This window comes from Emydura macquarii, unplaced genomic scaffold (assembly GCF_026122565.2).
Source record: "Emydura macquarii macquarii isolate MOO-44397 ecotype Brisbane River unplaced genomic scaffold, CSIRO-AGI_Emac_v2 contig_2988, whole genome shotgun sequence".
In the NCBI taxonomy this organism is placed as follows: domain Eukaryota; kingdom Metazoa; phylum Chordata; order Testudines; family Chelidae; genus Emydura; species Emydura macquarii.
The window spans coordinates 3,779,460-3,801,304 of record NW_027133125.1 but is presented as its reverse complement, the minus strand read 5'-3'; positions in this window follow the sequence as shown (position 1 = coordinate 3,801,304).

Here is a 21,845-nt window from a genome sequence, read left to right as displayed (position 1 = left end):
CTGCTCTTCAAAGTCCTTTACCTCTGTGTCACTGGGACATGAGGTTAAATGAGGATGGTCTTAACAGTGAAAGGAGCTTTCAAGAGAAGCTGGTGATTGCTGTTTTTGAGAGCGTAGGATGCATACTGTAGAGCCGGGAGATGAGAGAGAGAGAGAAAGGAAAGCACACATGTTACAATGAACGCCAGCAAGGACAGAAGAGTCTGAGCCCACCACGTATATACAACTCTCCTTATCGGAGACTTCAAATTGGAATGAATGTTCCTCTTCAAGTTTGAACTTTTTCATGGAAAGGGGCAATGTAGAGAAAAATATTATTATTATTGCTATTATTATATTTATAGAGCCAAGGAGTTTAAGGTCAGACAGGGACCACCATGATCATCATGTCTGTCCTCTTTCCTGGCACTGGCCAGAGAACCTCACCCAATAATTCATGCTCCAAGCCCCATGTTGTTGTTGATCCAGAGCGTATCCTTTAGAAAGTGACAGCTTTGATTTAAAGACTCCAAGTGGTGGAGAATCTGCCGCACCCTCTAGGGAATCTGGAGCAGTGGTGAATTATCCCCACCCATACTCTTAAAAACCTTCATTATCACTTTCCACTTTGAGTTCTTCTGATTTCATCTTCCAGCCACTGGCTCTTGTTCTACCCCAAAGAACCTCCGCTATCAAATATCTTCTCTCATTGCTGGTATTTATATATCAGTAGCAGTCAATGCTTGTTAGGTGTGGTCCAAATCTATTATAAGACATGGTCTCTGCTCCAAGGCGTTTACCATCTGAAAGACCAAAAAACTAAGGTCAAAGGAAAGGGACATCATAGAGTGACATAGGGTCAATTCCCTGTTCTTTAATGTGACCTTGGCCCAGATCAAATTGTTTAGGTGCCTCATTTCCCCATCTGTAAAATGGGGTTAACAGCACTTCCCTATCCACCGGGATGTTGAAAGGATGACTACATAAAGATTGTGAGCTGCTCAGATACTGTGGCAAGGGGGCATAAACTATTCCCACCTGCCCTCTTATCTAATCTTAACTAAGGGACTCGTTTCTTGAAGGCATCTCAGCAAAAGCAAGTCTTGTGGAAGGATGTGAATGATGGGCGAGAAGAGACCTAAGGTAGTTGGCTTGGGGTTGGTGGGGTGCTACTAATAACTGCTATGCCGCTTAAAGCGGACATAATTTAATTAATCTAGTTTGCCATTTACCCTCACTGATGATGGCCTGTCTCCACGTCGCTCTGCACTGACTGTGAAATAAGACAGGGTAGATTCACTCCCTGTGTCTTCTTCATTAACACAGCACGGTCTGCGTGCAGCCAGCACTGTAAAAGAAATCTTCACATTTCTTTGAAAAAAATTTTCCGTGTCAATCCTACTCCTGGGAAAAACATTTTTTTAAATGGCTCCCCTCCTACAAAACGCCAAACTGGAGATCTAAGCTCCATGTCATTGGCCTATTTATAAAGGGGAGAAGCACACGGTCCCCTCGGAAAACCAACCCCCTTTGAAGTGTCTCAAATTGAGCACCCAAAATCACCAGTCACTATCGAAAATCTCAGCCTTGATATTCTTATTCCATGTATATATCCAGGGCCTTTTGCTGTGATTTGTTAAAAGACTGGAATCAAAGAACTGTAGAACTGGAGGGAAACTCAGGAGGTCATCAAATCCAGCCCCCTGGACTGAGGCAGGACCAAGTAAACATAGACCATGCCTGTCAGGTGTTTGTCCAACCTGTTCTTAAAAATCTCCAGTAACGGGGATTCCACAACCTCCCTTTGAAGTCTGTTCCAGAGCTTAATTTATCCTTAGAGTTAGAAAGTTTTGCCTAATATCTAATCTAAATCTCCCTTGCTGCAGATTAAGCTCATTATTGCAATAAGTGCAGGAGACTGGATTAGATGACCTCGCGAGATATCTTCCAGTCCTACGATTCCATGATTCTACAATTCTTGTCCTACCTTCAGCAGACATGGAGGACAATTGATCACAGTCCCCTCATAGGTCAGGTTTTCTAAATCTTTGATCATTTTTTTTGCTTCCCTCTTGATTCTCTCCAATTTGTTCACGTCTTTCCTAAAGTGCGGCACCCATACCTGGACAGAGTACTCTGGCTGAGACCTCATCAGGGCCGATTAGGGTGGAACAATGACCTAAGCATTGTACAATATCACAGATGAAAGTTACTCCCTGCCCTGAAGAGTTTACAGTCTCAGAGACAAAGAGAAGATAGGGAGAGCCCCAGAGATTGTAAGCTTAGTTTTGTGTGTGTGTGTTGTTGTGGTGTAGTGTGCAGAAGCATTTTATTATTTATATTATAGTAGCACCTAAAGGCTGCAACCAAGATTAGAGCTCCACTGTGCTAGGTGCTGTACATACACATCATAAGAGACAGTCCGTGGCCCAAAGGCTTCACAATCCAAATAGACAAAGGGAGGACTATTACCCATTCCCATACCCATCTTTCAGTGGGGAACCGAGGCACAGAGAGATTAAGTGACTTCCCCAAGGTCACGCGGGGAATCTCTGTGACAGCCATGAACAGAACCCAGAACTTAACCACAACAGCAGCCATCTGGGCTGATGCCTGGCCAACAAGCAGTTAATCTCAACCCTGTGTCCCCCTCACCTAGCACCAGTGCTATCTCCCTATTTAAGTTTGCAGCTTTGCAGAGCCCCCCAGCAAAAATTATTCCCTGGGAGGGGTGTGGGGTGGGGGAGGAAAAACTTGTGATCTCCAATAAGGTCTCCCTTTCAAAGTAAACCTGGGATGTGCTACCAATGCACCCGGGAATGAAGTAAACATATTTCTAGCAAGTGCACTTAGTCTGGCAGGTGGTGCTGCCTGCTTCCTTGGCAGTAGCTAAAAGAAAAAGGAGACAATTAAATGAGACAATTCATTAATCCCTTCCCCCTCCTCTGTGCAAGCACATGCACCCCTTGATATGCAGGGTTTATCATGGGCTAAGAGGGGCAGTTTTTATGGGGGCCCCTTCTCAAAATATTGGCTTTGCTGCAATTTCCGCCTTCCAAGAAAACATCAGCGACCCGCTCTTCTTGGCCTCTGTTTAGTGGAACCTTCTTGGCAGGTCATTCTGAGGCTTTCAAAGAGGCATGTGCCATAATGCGGCTCAACAGGAGGGGAAAAACACCGCGGGAAATGTTAAAAGCAACTTATTTCATCTTCAAAGCATTTTCCAACCCAGCCACGTGCTGCTGGTGCCTTGATCTTAGCAGACAAGGGTCCACGTCAGACAACCGCCAGCCTGGGTGAAGAGGAATTCAGTAGGAGAAAGAGTGCTGAAAGAGCAGAGTAAGGGGGGGATGTCCCAGATCCAGATCAGCCGGGGGTGGGAGTTACAGACCAGGAGATAGGTTCAGTGTTGGGCAGAGGAGGTTTGAAGACTGAGTGGAACAATGGGAGGTGCTTTAGGCTAGGATGGAGATACCAGCTGGCCTATGGCAAGCTCCTTGATCGGCCATGTCACCTGGTTGACTGCAGGAGCCAGCAGGCCAACTTTTAAGTCGTCGTGCTCAGTGCTCATGCCCAGCACCATGACTATGCCTGTGTTATCTTGTTCTTGCTGCCCCGGCATTGCCTCTGTCCTGCCCCTGCCCGGAATCCCTCCTTGCCTGCTACCCTGCTTCCTCCAGTTCCAGCCCTCTGGTTTGACCCTCAGTCTGGCTCTGACCATTCGATTAGACCACCCTCATCCCAGTCACCTGACAGAGAGCGCGTGCAGCAAAGTCAAGGGTGAGCTGCATCCGCACAACTGGATGGGGGACGCTGGCATCTCCAACGCATTTTGCTGGACGCCAGTAGCTGGCACTAACCCTCACCCTCTGTAAAGAGCACCAAATACAAATCCACACGGGAAGAGATAAGGGGAATCTCATGGCCTGGGACTGCCTTCTGATGCTTCGTGAACAGCTTTGTTGCGGTGGGTCAGGATCGTTTTGACTCCGTCACGTTGTTTCTGATGCAACACAGAACCTTAAAAAACATTTCCCGTTGAAGAATAAACTCTTCCAATTAAGCTGGAAAGCAGGTAAGGAGGAGGAACAAGTACCCTTTAACAGAGAGTCTTGGCAGAGCGCTGTTGGATCATCCAACAAGCCCTGGAGAACTTGGCAGGAGGAGCGGTCCTGGACTGGCTCATGGCTGTTAATTTTAAGCTAACTAATCCTGACATTTCCCTACACGCGCAAAGAGCTCAATGTTTGCCAGTGGTCCCTCCTTCCAGGGCGAAAGTCGGACTCTTCGACCACTGCGTGACGCAAACCGTGAAGCAAGAAAGCTTTTAGTTTAACTGCTCCTGAAAAACACAGTCCCCAAGAGAGCAGGAAGAAGTATGAAGGACGTTTGTGCAGACTCTCTCATTTGGCCAGACACTTCCACCTCCAAGGTCACCCAAGTGTTTTGACTGAACAATAAACTGTTGCTATCTTCTCTTAAAAGCCAGCCGAGCTGGGAAGCAGCTGAAAGACTGAGGCCTGATTCTGCTCCGCTGATTGCTCTAAGGAATTGGCTACATAAATTCTTGCAGAGTCTTAAATTGTGTAGTAGAAACTATTACATAGATGACTTCAGTCCCAGATCTCACTTACCTGGTAGTAGCTACAGACATTTTTCCTAGCCCCTGTAAGATAAAGATAAAAGCACCTGTCTTTAAACCCCTCAACGTGTTGCATGTGTCTCAACCTGTGAGAAGAACAAATCTAGGCAACACATTGTGGGGTAATTTTCAAAACCCAGGGCATCATTCCTCCCTTATGGGATGCGGGAGACACTATTCAGGAAGTGGAAGGGTTTTGACATTGGCAATGACATTCCAACATGATACAGTCAGGTTAGAAATTATTTTGTTAAGAAGCAAATTTCCTGCATGTGAATGGATTTGTGATAAAGATACTGAACGTAGTAAGAATAGAATCATGAAATCCTAGAAGAAGAGAGTTGGAAGGGACCTCAGGAGGTATCTAGTCCAACCCCCTACTCAGAGCAGGACCAACCTCAGCTAAATCATCCCAGCTAGGGCTTTGTCAAGCTGCAGCTTAAAAACCTCTAAAGATGGAGATTCCACCACCTCCCTAGGTAACCCATTCCAGTGCTTCACCACCCGCCTAGGGAAAAAGTTTTTCCTAATAGCCAACCTAGACCTCCCCCTTTGTAACTAGAGACCGTTGCTCCTTGTTCTGTCATCTGCCACCACTGAGAACAGCCTAGCTCCATCCTCCCTGGAACCCCCTTTCAGGTAGTTAAAGGCTGCTATCAAACCCCCCCTCACTCTTCTCTTCTGCAGACTAAACAAGCCCAGTTCCCTCAGCCTCTCCTCATAAGTCCTATGCCCCACTCCCCTAATCATTTTTGTTGTCCTCCCCTGGACTCCAATTTGTCCACATCTTTCCTGAAGCAGGGCCCCAAAACTGGACACAATACTCCAAATGTGGCCTCACCAATGCTGAATAGAGGGGAATAATCACTTTCCTCCATCTGCTGGCAGTGCTCCTACTCATGCAGCCCAATATGCCATTACCCTTCTTTGGCAAGAGTACATTAAGGCAAACTAGGAACCTTTCAGTTCACACCTGCCACATCCACATGGAGGAGCTACAGCACTTTGGGGCATGCTGCAGTTCACGTCCCCATAGTCCGAATTGGGGCAGTGTAGACAGAACTTTAGATTGTCAGCTCTTCCGAGCAGAGGCTGTCTCTTCCCATATGTTCACACATGGTGGGCGAGGTAATGTTTTTTATTGGATCAACTTGTATTGGTGAAAGAGACAAGCTTTTGAGCTTACACAGAGCTCTTCTTCAGATCTGGGAGAGGTACTCAGAGTGTCACAGCTAAATACAAGTCAGAACAGATTGTTAAGTATAAGTAGTTAACACATACCTCTAAAGGACCATGCAAAGTGAAATAGCCTGTTAACAACTCTGCAGTCCTGGTACAAAAAAAGGGAGGGTTAAAATGGCTTAGAGGCCCTATATATTCATACACTGATATGGGGCTCTGAGCCGAGATGGCACTGTTAGATGCTTTGATGCTACAGTAGTGCAAATAAAGTAAAGTTTGTCTGTCATTTTCCAACAGAACGTATTGCAACAGATAATGCCGACGCATTGAAGCCAAAACAGTTCACAGGACAGAGTCGGTGTTGACAAATCTCCCCATTCAAGAAAGTTCGGAAAAAAAAGTTTCAAAATTGTCCAAACATTCTGTATCAACACATTCGGAAGAAAAAGTTTAGTTTTTCAGTTTGAAATGATTTTTTTGTTTTCAAATTATAGTTAATGTATACCAAAAAAGGAAGTTAGCAATCATTAATAAGATCAAAATCTTTTGAAATTACTGAAATGAAATGTAAATAATGAAAAATAAATAAAATATCAATAAAAAAGGTCAAAATAGAAATGAACACTTTTGCAAATATTGAAAGAAATTGTTTTGATTGACTGCATCTGATTTTTTTTTCTTTTTTGTTTTTGGACTATCGATTTGCAAAAATGTTTGAGATTTCAATTTTTTTCCCCCAATTCAGAATGGGAAAATTTTCTGACATGTCAAAAACTCTTGTGGGATGAGAAAATAGTTTCCTGCCCAGCTCTATAAATGAATAACTGTGCAACTGACAAAGCAGAGCGTAACTGAAATAGACCAGACCCTTTTTGTGCCTTTAACACTGCATAAGAGTTTGGTAAGTGAGCAAGGGGGGGCGTTTTATATCAGCAGATTGTGTTTATTCTCACTGGCATTTTGCCAGGCTGCTGGAGTTAACCGATCTACTTTTGCATCATCAAAGTGCCACGGATTTTTCCTATATTACGTACAATTTTATCATTTTATATAAATACATCATCTAGATAATAGTATCAATTATACTCTGTGTTGCATTGTTATATTGTAGCCATTATATTTTATGTATCTAATTTATTTGATAATAAGAACATTGCATAACCCAGAGCAACAGGTGTCACAGAGCATTGCCACAGAAATGTGTTCAGAGTAATAGGAATAAAATTATGGCTGGGGCAGCCAAGCAATGGGATGGATCGCCGTATCGCTTTCCGTTCCTCAGACCTGAAGAGGAGCTCTGGGTAGTTAAAAAGCTTGTCTCTTTCCCCACAGAAGGTGATCCAATAAAAGATACCACTTCACCCACCTTGTCTATCGGTTCAGAGAGACACCTAGCAGAGTCCACCCATCAGCCATGAGACCTTTTGCTGACTGTGAGTGATCACAGCCTGCGGGGTTTTTACATCTGACCAAGCGATGGCAGGGAAAACCAAACTGACCGACTTGCATCATGTTAACAGGTTCTATCAGCCGCTTTATGGGCGTGAGCCAACTCCCATTAAAGCCAGTGGAAAGATCCCCATGGGTTTCAATGGGATATGGGTCTCAGAGAACGTGTAGGCTGCCACTGGAGTGGCTGGAGATACTCCCCGTTCAGAGGCTTATCAGGCCTCCAAAGAGGCCCGGCCGATCCGGTCATTTATTTGGTCCAAACATTCCAGCCCTTATGCACAAGATCATTGCTAAGGTTCAGATTCTGCCGCAGGGATTTTTAGTAAAAGTCAGGGACAGGTCGCGGGCAATACACAGAAATTCACGGAAGCCCACGACTTGTTCCTGACTTTTACTAAAAATACCCTGGGGGAGGGAAGACATACACTCCTCCTGTGTCAGTGGCTGACTGCTGCCGCTCCAGCCCCAGGGAGGCTGACCCAACCTGCACCACGGCTCTGGAGGGCCAGGGGCTGCTGCTCCAGCAGGCCGGCATCTAGCCCCGGGGCTGACAGCTGCTCCAGCCCTGCCCCAGAAGTCACGAAGGTCCCAGAAAGTCCATGAACTCCGTGACCAAATTGTAGCCTTAATCATAATATGTGGGAGGGCGCATGTGGACTGTAGAGAGAAGATGAGCTCTCTCTTCAGGTGCTCCAAGACCAGGCCGCGAACCTCTTCCACCAGGATGTGGGGTTAGGCCCCGGGGAAGCAGGGATTTTGCTTGAGTGAAAAGCTACAAACAACACCCCTCTGAAGGCCAAAACCCCTTTTCAGCGGAGGTGGGGGAGCCTAGTGTTCGAACCGCACCATTACTGGACCGGGCAGCACTCTCCTGATGAAACCTGAGCTAATGTGAAATTTCTGGTGTCCTCGCAGACCCTTCCAAGGGTAGCATGAAGACTCTAGCCTGGCTTGGTCAGGAAAACTTTCAAGAGCCCCTCCCTTCCCACCCCAGCGACCCCGAAAGACTGGTGACCTGTAACACTTCTCTCCTTACAAAGGGCCCAAACCACAACCTACTGAAGTCAACGTAAAGGCTCTCACTGCCTTCCCTGGACTTTGAATCAGGCCCAGAAGGGGGGCCCATCTGCTTTACGGGATCAGAGACAGCTGGCTCAATCCCAAGAGGAGATGCAGTCTGAGCCTCATCTCATGCTAGTGATTCTCACGTAGCTCTGGGTTTGGAGAACACAGGCACTAACTGGTTTCTGTCCCCACAGTTGCATGTGCCGGAGGTGGTCAGCCAGTGTCTGTGTAGGAATCTAATTATTGCTCAATACAATGCACATAGAGATGGATTCCCACCTCGGAAAGCCGCACTGGAATCTGAAGTCCGCAGCTCATGCTCCTCTGTAATAACAATACATGGCAATATGCTGCCATATTAAATGAGATTTCTGTCCTATTGAATAAAGGCCAAGGGCAGATGCTCCCTGTTCCTCTGGTCTCTACAAGGTGGCTGGAAAGTGCTGGTGAAAACTCTCTCTAGGTCCTTACAGGCCCCAATCCAAAATCTACTGACGTATGTGGGAATCTTTCCATTGGGTTCAACTGGGTATGGATCAGACCCCCTCCTGCAACTGTCACTACTGGGTAGGGCAAAACAATATCATGAAATCACACCAGCTTTAAGCCATTCTGCTCCAAATGGGCCAGATCCATCACCCCCTAACACCGGACTCACACTGATGTCACCCCATTGAAATCTGCAGTTAGATATACGGACATGAAACTGGCGTCCCACAGTGATGAGTTGGGTCTTCTGAGAGGTCAGGTTTCAGCATGAAACTGATATGGCTACCAGCCACAGTTGGTGTAACTATAACCCACCCAGCTGTGATACTGGTTTAACAGTCAAAAGAGAAGCATTAACATTGAGACGTAAGGATCCATATAATTTCAATACTAGAGATTGCTAAGCATTTTCGGAAACCCTTTGCACTTATCCGATGTCACCGAGCAGGCCTGGGTTTATCTGAGCAATCTGTTGGCTCGCCATTTATTCCTGGTGACACAGAACTTCTGATTGTGTGGAGTGGCAAGCTGAACAAAATGCAGGCAGAGTTCCTGTAAATGGGAATTTCTTGTTCTTCGCACTCTTCATCTATCAGCTGATTCACCCACGCAAAACACCTTTGACCGAGGTCCCCTTGTCTGTCTGTATCCATTTTATTGTCTCTTGTCTTCTACTTAGATTGTAAACTCCCTGGGGCAGGGACTGTCTTTTTGTTCTGTGTTTTGTACAGCACCTAGGATAAAGGGGTCCTGATCCATAACTAGGGCTCTTAGGTGCTATCGTAATACAAATAACAAATAGTAATAATAAAATTGCCCTTGTTTTGCAGCTGGAGAAATTGAGGCACAGAGAACATAAGAATATAAGAAGAGCCATAGTGGGTCAGCCCATTGGTCCATCTAGCTCAGTATCCTGTCTTTTGACAGTAGCCAATGCCAGGTGCTTCAGAGGAAATTAACAGAACAAATAATCATCAAGTGATCCATCCCCTGTCTCCCATCCCCAGCTTCTGACAAACAGCAATCCCTGACCTTCTGGCTAATAGCCATCGATGGACCTGTCCTCCATGAACTTACCTAGTTCATTTCTGAAGCTTGTTTAGGTCTTGGCCTTCACAACATCATATGGCAAGGCGTTCCACAGGTTGACTGTGTGTTGTGTGAAGAAATACTTCCTTTTGTTCATTTTAAACCTGCTGCCTATTAATTCCATTTGGTGACCCAGGTTCTTGTGTTATGAAGAGTAAATAACCCTTCCTTCTTATTTACTTTCTCCACACCAGTCATGATTTTATAGACCTCCCTTAGTTGTCTCTTTTCCAAGCTGAAAAGTCCCAGTCTTATTAATCTCTCCACATAGGGAAGCTTTTCCATGCCCCTAATCATTTTAGTGGCCCTTTTCTGTACTTTTTCCAGTTCCAATATTTCTTTTTTGAGATGGGGTATTCAAGATGTGGGCGTTCCATCCATTTATAAAAAGCCAATATGATATTTTTTGTCTTATTATCTATCCCTTTCCTAATGATTCCCAATGTTGTATTAGCTTTTTGTGACTGCCCCTGCACATTGAGTGGATGTTTTCAGAGAACTATCCACAATGACTCCAAGATCTCTTGAGCAGTAACAGCTAATTTAGACCTCATCGTTACATATGCCTACTTGGGATTAGGTTTTCCAATGTGCAACATGATTGGAGCAGCAAAGTGATTTGCACACAGTGGATCACAGTCCGAATTAGAACTCAAGAGTTTGGATCAGGAGTTGTCAGAACTGTAGGAGTACAGCACCTAGCACAATGAGGCTCCAACCTGGTACTACCATGGTATAAAAGTTTAACAGTAATAACAGCAGCAACAAAATAGTAATAATGAACTAATAAAAACAATTATTGGCTCCAGGTCATTATAAAGCACCTCTCTTTCTGTGGACTGCAGTTCATCCATCAAATGTATTTTATGTCGGACCTGACGTTTTGGCCGCTGGGCGGCAAAAGAAAAGAATCCAGAATTTCTTCCCCAACTCCCCCCGCCTCTGGATTACAGAAGGACTAAAAGTATTTCGCACAGTATTGGAAAATAAATCTCTCTCACCTCAGGCTGATGATTCTGAGTCCAAAGAGGCTCAGGGTTTATAATGGAAAGAGCGACTCAGTCTTAATGCTATGTGAGCAATGGGCCATTCTCATTTAGTAAATAACTCCTGCCCTGACGCTCAGCATTCCCTTGCTGCGTGGCTGGGCGTTTTCTGCATTCAAGGTGCTGTGTTAATTAACCTTTTCCTATCAAAGTGGCTGAATCAACCTTCCTTTTAGCAGCACAGTGGACCAGGCAGGAACACAAAAGAGTTCTTAGAGGTCGTCTTCTCCTGAAAAACTTGGGGTTTTTTGTTGTTTTTTTTTTTCCCCAATACAAAGATGCACCGAGTTTTTCAAAGCTCGAGCAACTGCTGGAATAAAGATTTGGGGAATGGAAGTGATAGATTTGTTTTGGAAGCCATAGAAAAGCCATCCATTGTTTCCAAGCCTCTTTAAAGAGGCCCAGCATGTCTTGCCCACAACCTTAATAATCTCAAGCACTTTGAAAGAGAAACGTCCCTCAAGGAAAAAGACGGGGAAGTTAGGGGTATTGAACAGCGTATCTAGAAAGATAATTCATTCCATGCTTGTGCACTTTTGACTCGCTTATTGCTTGGACTCCTGGGAACAGAATGATGCGGCTCCCTCCAGATAGAGATTTGGCTGGAGGATGATAAATTACCTCAGAGGAGCAGCCCGCACCTGAGTACACAGCTTCCAGTGGAAACACACGCCGCTGACCGGCTTCATCTGCAGCTCTCAGAGCTCTGATGAGCTAACCACAGATGGTAGCCAGCAAGCGCACGCATGCAGAGCACACACCAGAGCACAGTGCAGAGAGAGAGAGTGGGGTGAAAATGCAGCCTGGCCCCATTGTCACCACGCCACGCCGTTTGCCTCTGCCTTCGCAGATGTGCCCAGAAAGCAGTTTGGAGGTACAAGAAAGAAAAAGAAGTGCAAACTGCAAACAGCGGTGTCCTGATCCCAAACGAAACCATAGAAGATCAGAGAAGTTAGAGTTAGAGGGAACCTCAGGAGGTATTTAGTCCAACCCCCTGCTCAAAGCAGGACTAACCTCAGCTAAATCATCCCAGCCAGGGCTTTGTCAAGCTGCAGCTTAAAAGTCTCTGAAGATGGAGATTCCACCCCCTCCCTAGGTAACCCATTCCAGTGCTTCACCACCCTCCGAGTGAAAAAGATTTTCCTAATATCCAACCTAGACCTCCCCCATTGTAACTAGAGACCATTGCTCCTTGTTCTGTCATCTGCCACCACTGAGAACAGCCTAGCTCCATCCTCCCTGGAACCCCCTTTCAGGTAGTTAAAGGCTGCTGTCAAATCCCCCCTCATTCTTCTCTTCTGCAGACTAAACAAGCCCAGTTCCCTCAGCCTCGCCTCATACATCTTGTGCTCCAGCCCCCTAATCATTTCTGTTGCTCTTCGCTGGACTCGCTCCAATTTGTCCACATCCTTGTTGTAGTGGGGGGCCCAAAACTGGACACAATACTCCAAATGCGGCCTCACCAATGCCGAATAAAGGAGAATAATCACTTCCCGCGATCTGCTGGCAATGCTCCTACTGATGCAGCCCAATATGCTGTTAGCCTTCTTGGCAACAAGGGCACACTGTGGACTCATGTCCAGCTTCTTATCCACTGTAACCCCAGGGTCCTTTTCTGTAGAACTGCTGCCTAGCCAGCCGGTCCCCAGTCTGTTGCAGATTCAGGCTCCTCTATTTCCCCCTCCCCTGCACACACACACATTTTCTGTCTTGTTTATCTAGCCTGGAAGCTCTTTGGGGCAAGAACTGTCGTTTACAATATCATTGCACAGCACCTAGTGCAACGTGACCTCACGCTGGCTTGCTCCTAAGCGCTACTACCATATAAATGTAGAATACGCTGATTTTCTGAAAAGGCTCAGACATTTCTATGGCTAACGAGAACATTCAGAGCTACAGTAGTGAAATTAAAACATCTTGCTGTGTGTGCATGCAGCAGCAACACAATGGGGCCCAGATCTCACTGGGGGCCACTGGCTGCTCCAATAGTATATATTAGTTTCTACTCCCCATCCCTTGCCCTTTGTGCGTCACACACCTGCCTGTTCACTCACACAGACAGGTGACTAGAACTACATAGAAGCAGAGAAACACACACACACACATATATTCTAGTGTTCTACTGGCGCATTCCCATGAAGGCACACATGCATGCAGAGAAAGACGCAGAGTTAAATAAACTTTGCTAGGAGCAGAGCAAACGGAGATAGCCAAAAGGAAAGGAGGAGAAAGCAAGCTATAAATGCCAGAAAGGGAGAGCGCTTATGAGGACAGTGCTTTCCTCTGTCTTTCCCTCTCTCTTTCTCCTCATTATCTCCTTCCCTCTCTCCTGATCCCACTTTTCTTAGCACTTCTCTCCCTCTCTCTGTCTCTCCTGCTCTTCTCCTTTGTAAGTCAAAGCCCTCCCTGAGAGCTGGGGTCTCCCCGCCCCACGCAGAGCTCAAATGATAGCACACACCTCCCCCTACAAGCCTTAAACGTTGCATTACTTCTGTCCCTAAGCCAGAGAATCCATATTTAATTAGAAAACCTCAGAAAAAACTGAGTCTCGGGCCACAAAGAAGGAAGCATGATTGGCAGCCTAATAAGAAAGGGAGGTGAGCAGAAAGACGTGATTTTTCTCTTTTTTTTATACTCCTCACAGTCCCTCCTTGGGGGCTGCTTTGCAAAATTAAAATACAATGTCAGCACGGATGCCAGGTCAAAAGCAAATCCTATTTGTCCTAATGAATTCCCCTAGAGATAGCTGGATGGAAATATTAGCCAGGCGAGAGAAGCAAGCTCCTGAGATGCGTCCAAGAAGCATGTGTGTATCCTGGAAGCCATGAACAGTGTTTGCAAGGCAGAGAGATCTCCCGAGTGACTCTGGCCACACTGGTGTCTTGAGTAAATGGAAAGTAAATCAAATTGGCTCCACACGTGTGTGTGTGTAGAGTATCTCTCACTCCTCCTCAGCTTATCTCCTGTTCAGGATGAGCCCGGAGAGTGGAAAGTATAGGAAACCCAGACATATAGCGTATGCTGCAATCCACAACCTCAGCTGAACCGTGCTGCAACTGGCTCTTCTAACACCAGAGTTTAATCACTGGAAAGGCTCTGGAATGGGTCCGTGAGGGTTGCGAAACCGGTGAATCCATCCACTTCTTTCATATCTAAATCTATCCACTCAGGGGCCTTCTCGTGCGAGCGAAAGGGGTTGGATTTACAGCGCTGGAAAGTGAAGCGCGCTGGTTAGCCCCCAAATAAAAGCAGCAGAGGCAAGAGCAATGCAAGCTTCCTCTGACGCGCATTCCCCGGGACTCTGCCGAAACCCGGACTTGGAGTGACCGCCTTCAGGGATCTGATGGAGTTGTCAGGGGGAGTTAATCTCCACTGAGGTTGCCAGCAATGGGGCCAGCTCATGCTCGTCAGGCCAGACAGGACAGCTGTGATCATCTACTCTGGCCTTCTGCCTAACACAGGTTAGAAAAATTCACCTCGGGGATACTTGCAGTGCAGGAAATTATTCTTCCTACTACATAAAGTGAATATTATAGGGCTCAGTCCCTTGTGGTTGAAATCTTGAGCATGTAGATTACAAAGCCCTTGACAATTTCAAAGCGCTTTACAAACATTAACACATCCCCAGAAAGCCTCATATGTCATCAGTAAGGCAGCGCTATTATCCCCATTTCATAGGGGGGGAGACTGAGACATGCATGGGTAAAGTGATGTGCCCAAGGCAATACACCATGTCAGTAGCAGAGCCAGACTTGGAGCTCAGGACCTGCTGACTCCCACTGCCACTCCTGCAGACCATACTGCTTCTATATATCTCTGGGCTTTCACTGGCCCCGCCCCCGTTACCACAGGAGGTGAACACCTCACTGTCTTTACTGTATTAGGGCACACAAAATCCCCCTGCAGCAGGGCAAGTTTGTTATCCTGTTTTACAGATGGAAAACTGAGCCAGAGAGGGAACAGGTGACTTGCCCAAGATAACACAGGAAGCCTGTGTCAGAGAACCGAAGCCAGGTCCCAGTCTAAACAGCTGGCCATCCTTCTCTTCCTTCATCTTCTTCCAACCCATTGATTCATTTCACAATGCCCTGTCAATAGCCTTCAGATAGCAACAGCTTCTTGTTGCTGTTGTCCTGGGCTAGAATTTCATCTAGTGATTTAAAAGCGAAAGGCTCATTAATACATTGCAGAGCCCCCAAGGCATCAGTTCATCCCAAGAACGGGTTTTGCGTAGCGCAGTAAACTTGTCTAGCTGATATCTCCTCTTCCAATAAATTGAAGCCACCAGAGCTGTCAGGCCAGCACTTTTTCTGAGCGCTAAATTGACAGTAAAAGCAGAGCCTCTTTCTTTGCTTTTTCTCCCCTCCTTTCCCCGTCACCTTTTTTAACAGTGTATTGGTTTAGAAAATGTTTCCTGCTGAACAGACTCCGTGGTCAAATTGCTACCACACCGCTTTCATGGGGCACAATTCTCCCCCCGAGGAGAGGATGAGCCACACGATGTTAGTCACGTTGCTCAATGGCAATAAGGTGATAAAGGTGGTGTAAGGACCCGTAGAGAATAGAATGGGGAATTCTCCATCCTAGCCACTGGGTTTCTCAGCCACTCCAGCTCCTTGCTCCAGGAAGCTAGCAGATTTCCCCCAGTTTCATAGTCATGCCAATTAACATTTGCCTCCCTGCTTAGACCTCCTGACATGATGAGGTTCAACAAGGACAAGTGCAGAGTCCTGAACTTTGGATGGAAGAATCCCATGCACAGCTACAGACTGGGGACCAACTGGCTAGGCAGCAGTTCTGCAGAAAAGGACCTGGGGGTTACAGTGGACAAGAAGCTGGATATGAGTCAGCAGTGTGCCCTTATTGCTAAGAAGGCTAACGGCATATTGGGCTGCATTAGTAGGAGCATTGCCAGCAGATGGAGGGAAATGATTATTTCCCTTTATTCGGCACTGGTGAGGCTGCATTTGGAGTATTGTGTCCAGTTTTGGGCTCCCCACTACAACAAGGATGTGGACAAATTAGAGAGAGTCCAGCAGAGGGCAACAAAAATGATGAGGGGGCTGGAGCACAAGACTTATGAGGAAAGGCTGAAGGAACTGGGCTTGTGTAGTCTGCAGAAGAAAGGAGTGAGGGGGGATTTGATAGCAGCCTTCATCCTGAACGGGGGTTCCAGTGAGGATGGAGCTAGGCTGTTCTCAGTGGTGGCAGATGACAGAAAAAAGAGCAATGGTCTCAAGTTGCAGTGGGGGAGGTCTTACAAACTGACCGGTCAACCATACACCTCATTTGGAACCGGAAGTAACTTGATGTTCATAACTCTGAGGTTCTTCTCTGTGTTTTGTTACACTATCCAAGAGAGCCATCCTAGATCATGGACCCAATTCTGCTATCAGTTTCACCAATGTAACCTATTGACTGAGTTGGAGATGCAAAATCAGGGTCCTAGGCCCTTAAAGCAATAACTTTCTTGTAGAACATGAGAGCTGAGCTTTGCTGCTCCTATGACGCTTGGGTAGAGTCTTCGCCTTGGTTTTTTTAGGAGTAATGCATATACTTTGTACAATTATATAATTCTGTGAAAAAGGAATGATTTCAGTCAAGTAGAACGGGGAGCGAGGGGGAAATGGTTTTCCAATCACCTGAAAATGTTCAAGAGATCAAAAAATTTCCCCATCCTAAATCAGGATGAAAAATTGAAATCTTGAAATTGTTTACTAACAGGAAATCCAAACCAAGGTCAGTTTGGGTCACCTGACACATTTTGTTTGAATAATTTAAAATAAGTTCCATTTCGACACTGACCATGGGTTTTTTTTTTTTTTTTTTTTTAAAGCTATTATAATTAGCATAAATTTTGAAACAAAAGTCACTTGAAACCAGAAAACCAGAATTTTTCTTTTTGAAAATGTCAAAATGTTTCATTTCAATTTTGGCCATTTAAAAAACTATTATAGTTAGTTTAAATTTCAAAATGAAAAGATAGTTTGAACTAGAAAACTGATTTTTTTTCACATCAACAAGTTCAAAACTTTTTTACCAATTTTTTTTTTTAGTTGAAAAATCTATTGAAACTGGCCCTTTTCTTTAAAAAAAGTTTTGGTTTTGATGAATTGGGAATTTCTGTTGGAAAAAAGGGTTTTTCAAAAAATTCCCAACCAGCTCTACAGTCAACCTCATCTGAGAAAAAACAGTCTCTTCCCAACAACACTGAACTCACTTTTCTCCCTGTATGTCCCCTGGACAGGCCCCTCCTTCCACATTCTAGCTCCACCCTCCAAAGCACTGCTGTCTGGAATGAATCTGAGCTAGATTTTAAATCAAAACTGAAACAATGCTTGTTTCATGTCTTTCCATTTGGGCTTCCTTTTGTGAAGGACGCGCTGCAAAGAAAAATCCTCACCATCGCTAATATAATCACTCAGCAAGATCACGTCAAAATGTGAGTAAAGGAACAACTGCAGCCTTTTCAACACGTCTTCCCATGATAACAGATGTTTTAAAAGAAAGACACCATTTAATAGGCTGCAAAAGGCTAGAGCAGAGGAGACGCGCACACATTTTGGGACTCAGGCATGGCTGAAGAGAATTGCATTCAGCCTCCCCCCAGTACGGTGTCAGGGGGTCGCTCTCCTAACGGACGGACGGTCTTCCAAACAAGATGTAAAACTGAAGTCCAAAACACTTGTGTCCATTAACTCCGGGGTAATGGCCAAATTCCAACCAATTCTGCCTCCCCGACTTCCCTCTTGCGTCAGCTGGAAATGTTTTTCTTCTTCCGAACCGCTGGGTGCTGTTATATAACCATCTTGTTCCACACCACAGGAAGGTAGATTTCAGTGCTGAGTGACTCCTGCACTCAGTACTATATAGATGTGTGCCAAATGTATATGGAAATTAGATACTAAGCTGTACGGCACATTAGAAATGCTATAAAGAAATTGTATCACATCAGTTTCTCTATCCACCCAAGGTAGATGGCCTCCCTTGTGATAGTATCTGAGCACGTCACTATCTCTTTAATATATTTATCCCCACAACACCCCAGTGAAGTCGGAATTGCTAGTATAGCCCCATTTTGCAAATGGGGAACAAAGGCCCAGAGAGAGCAAGTGACCTTGCCAAAGAAATCTATGGCAGACCAGGGAATTGAAGCTAAGCTTCCGAGTCAAAACCTGGCACCCTAACCGCTGAACCATGCTTCCTCTAGGTTAATGGGCTTAGGGTGCCTGGGGTTAGGAGAAACTTTCTTTCTAACTGGTCCCAAGGATCTGTACTGGGACCAGAGCTGTTCAACATATTTATAAATGAGCTAGAAAAAGGGATAAACAATGAGGTGGCAAAGTTTGCAGATGATACAAAATTACCCAAGATAGTTAAGTCCAAAGCCGACTGTGAGGAGTTACCAGAATGGGAGACTGGAAAAACAACTGACAGATGAAATTCAATATTAATAAATGCAAAGTAATGCACACTGGGAAATATAATCCCAACTATACATACAAAATGAGAGGCATAAATTAGCTGTTGCCACTCAGCATAACATAAGAACAGTCATATTGGGTCAGACCCGTGGTCCATCTAGCCCATTATCCTGTCTTCCAGCAGAGGCCAATGCCAGATATTTCAGTGGCAATGACTAGAACAGGGTAATTATAGAGTGATCCATCCCCTGTTGTCCATGCCCAGCATCTGGCGGTCCGAGACTTAGACTAGTCTAGCCTTGTCTAGACTAATTCTTATGCTGACAAAACATATGTCACGCAGGAGGGTGTTTTTTCAAGGCCCTAGGGAAACCAAGAGCATTGGGTGGTGCCCCTGATCATCGTGTCTAATAGCCGTTGCTGGACCTATCCTCCATCTACTTATCTAATTATTTTCAGAACCCAGAAAAAACTCCAGCAAGAGATCTTGGAGTCATTGTGGATAGTTCTCTGAAAACATCTGCTCAATAGGCAGCAGCTGTCAAAAAGGTTAGAAGAATGTTAGGAGCCACTAATTAGGAAAGGGATACATAATAAGATACAAAATATCATAATGCCACTAGCCTAGAGGTACCATTGGTCTGGTCTGCTACGGCAACTGCTTTTCATAGATTAGATACAGATGAACAGTTTATATGGAACTTTGGAATCCTTCAGGATGTAAAGTGCATAGGTATGTATAGTGAGAGGCAGTGTAGCCTAGTGGATACAGAATTTGATGGGGACACAGGAGGATTTTAGTCCCCACTTTGCCTCTGGACTGCTGCATGATGTTTGGCAAGTCCCTTCATCTTTCTGTGCCTCAGTTTCCTCATTTATCCAGCTAAAAGGGGGATGGGATAATGACACTGAGACCTCCTTTGTGAAGTGATGTGCGATCTCCCGATGAAAAGCCCTATCTTACGGGTGCCTATTATGATATTGATGGGGTTTATTTTGCAATATCAGGATTGGGAACCATTTCACCAAGTCAGAAGAAAAGAAATAAGGAGAAAGGCTGATTGCTTATTCCTGACGGGAGTTCCAGGGGATGGCAATACACACCCCACAATGTCGTGTTGGTTTAGCAAAGTAGCAAGTTGTGTCAGCCAGGAGAAGGTGGTTCCAGCATTTCCACTGTCTTCCTTTATTTGTAGAGGTTTGTAACTCAGCCATCAAAAAAAAAAACACCCCAATTTGGAAGAAGTTTTGGCAAATGGCATCCCAGCCCAGGAGTGAGGTAGTTGGTTTTGTTTTTCGTTTGCATTTTGATTTGACTTTTTTTTTGTAATGAACATGACATCGTACAAACACAAGAATTCCAAAACTACAATGGAAAAGCATTAATATTGGCTATGGGATGGCTGAGTGGGGGGATAGGGTAATGACACATTGAAGAGTGTCCAAGAAGGCAAAGCCATCATTCAGGGAGGCCCATGGGGGTAGAATTCAGAGAAATCAGATGAAACTATGCAAAGGGAAATTTAGCCTGAGGAAAACTTTCCTAAGGGTGAGATCTACAAAGCAGTGGAATAGCCTCCAAGAAGAAGTGATGGAAACCCCCAACTTGAGTCACTGAAGACTGCACTGGCCAAAGCGCTGAAGAATGTCACATCGAGAAAAATCCCACACTAGCAGGGAGATGGATTAAATGACCTAATTGGTCTTTTCCATTTCTTGATTTGATGATTCAGTTGAAAGTCTGAGTAGGGGGAATTTTAAGTAAGCAGAATAATTGCGCAGTTGAGTCATGCCAGGAGTCAAGTCACCCTTATTCTTAAGAGAGGAACCGCTGAGTCAAGCCGTGATACTTGGTCATTTGTCATGCACGGCTGCTGCCAAGGCTGTAACTTCAGTCCCTGAGGTCTTCGATCCAGCACAAAATCGAAGTTGAAGACAAACAAAAATACCCTCAGCTTGTGCATGAGGTTTTCGTTAATCCCTTTGCACTACGGCTTTCTTGTAAAGGAGGCCATTTATATAAAGTCAGCCAGAATGCAACAGCTTGGAAGGAATTGGTTCCTTGCATTAAATTATAGAGGTGGCATTTTTAATACTGGTGGCAGATGATATGTTCAAAAGTGACTTAGGAGCCTAAGACTCACTGAAAGGCAATGGGACTCCTGCCCATAAATGCCCAAGTCTTCTTTAAAAAGGGACACTTAAAGGTTGTCTGCACACCGAGTAATTCCCGATTAACTATTCCTGATTAATTCCACATGTAGACACTCTTATTCTGTCTGCAATAATCTACTTTGATTAAGATAAACAGAAACAAGGCGCTCTTATACAAATGTCTACACATGGAATTAATCAGGGACCATTGATCAGGGAAAGCTCATTGCATAGTCAAGCCTTAATGCTCCTAACTCACTTAGGCACTGTTGAAAGTTTTTACCCTGCAGCAATTCTGTCATTCAAGTGCAGCTTTTCTGTTAAACAAAGAGGCTCCAGTTGTGTAAAGCTTTCTCGCTACCCGAGTTGAGTTAGAAACTGGACTCAGTACAAGGTCTTTCCCTGCCTCTTCTCTTTTAATCAGCGTCTTCTTGGATTGCACCTTTCCAGCTCCTCCCTTCTACCCCAGGGTGCTAAAAACAGATGGAAACAATGAAATGGTCGCTGCCCACAGCAGGTATATTTGGGCTATTATTAATCCTGGCACCAAATAAAGCGGAGCCAAAGTTTTCCAGATATTGGGGCATTTCCAGTTACAACTTTCTTTTATTACAGTCATGTCTAGGGGAGCCAACACAATCAGAGCACTAGATGCTGTACAAACACACAGTAAGAGACCCTGGCTAGTCCAAGGAGCTTTCAATCAAAATAGACAAGATGGGCAATGGAAGGATTACTACCTTCATTTTATAGAGTCATAGATTCTCAGGCCAGAAGGGACCACTGTGATCATCTGGTCTGACCTCCTGTGTAACACAGCTGAAGAACTCATGCCCTGAGAGATTTGTGTGAAGGACTAAAAAGCCCAAGTTCTGAGGAGAAACCGAGGTAGGAGTTGTGTTCCCTTGAAGAGATGACCAGGTGATGGTGCATGGAGACTCACAACATGTGCGCTGAAATCCAAGACGACACTGGCCCACTGGCATACATGCAAAAAGCATCTGTAAATCTTCTGCAAATCTCCCAGCAACAAAGATATAAATAAAAGCCAATGCAACTCAGGGCTACAGCCCTGCCGCCGATGATTTGTGTTGTCCTTTTCTACAGGAGGGCTTATTTCCATGTCATGCTACTTATATCTACATGGAAAGTTTGGTTTTTGTTGTGTATCTTTTTTTTTTTTTTTTTTTTTTGGCAAGGAAGTAGGAAAAGCTCTACCAAGTTAATGATTAATTCAAGGAATCACATCCTCACATATTGAACAAATAAATAGAAAGCTAATATAAATAGGAAAACACTCTTGGAATTTGTCAGTCAGTGGAC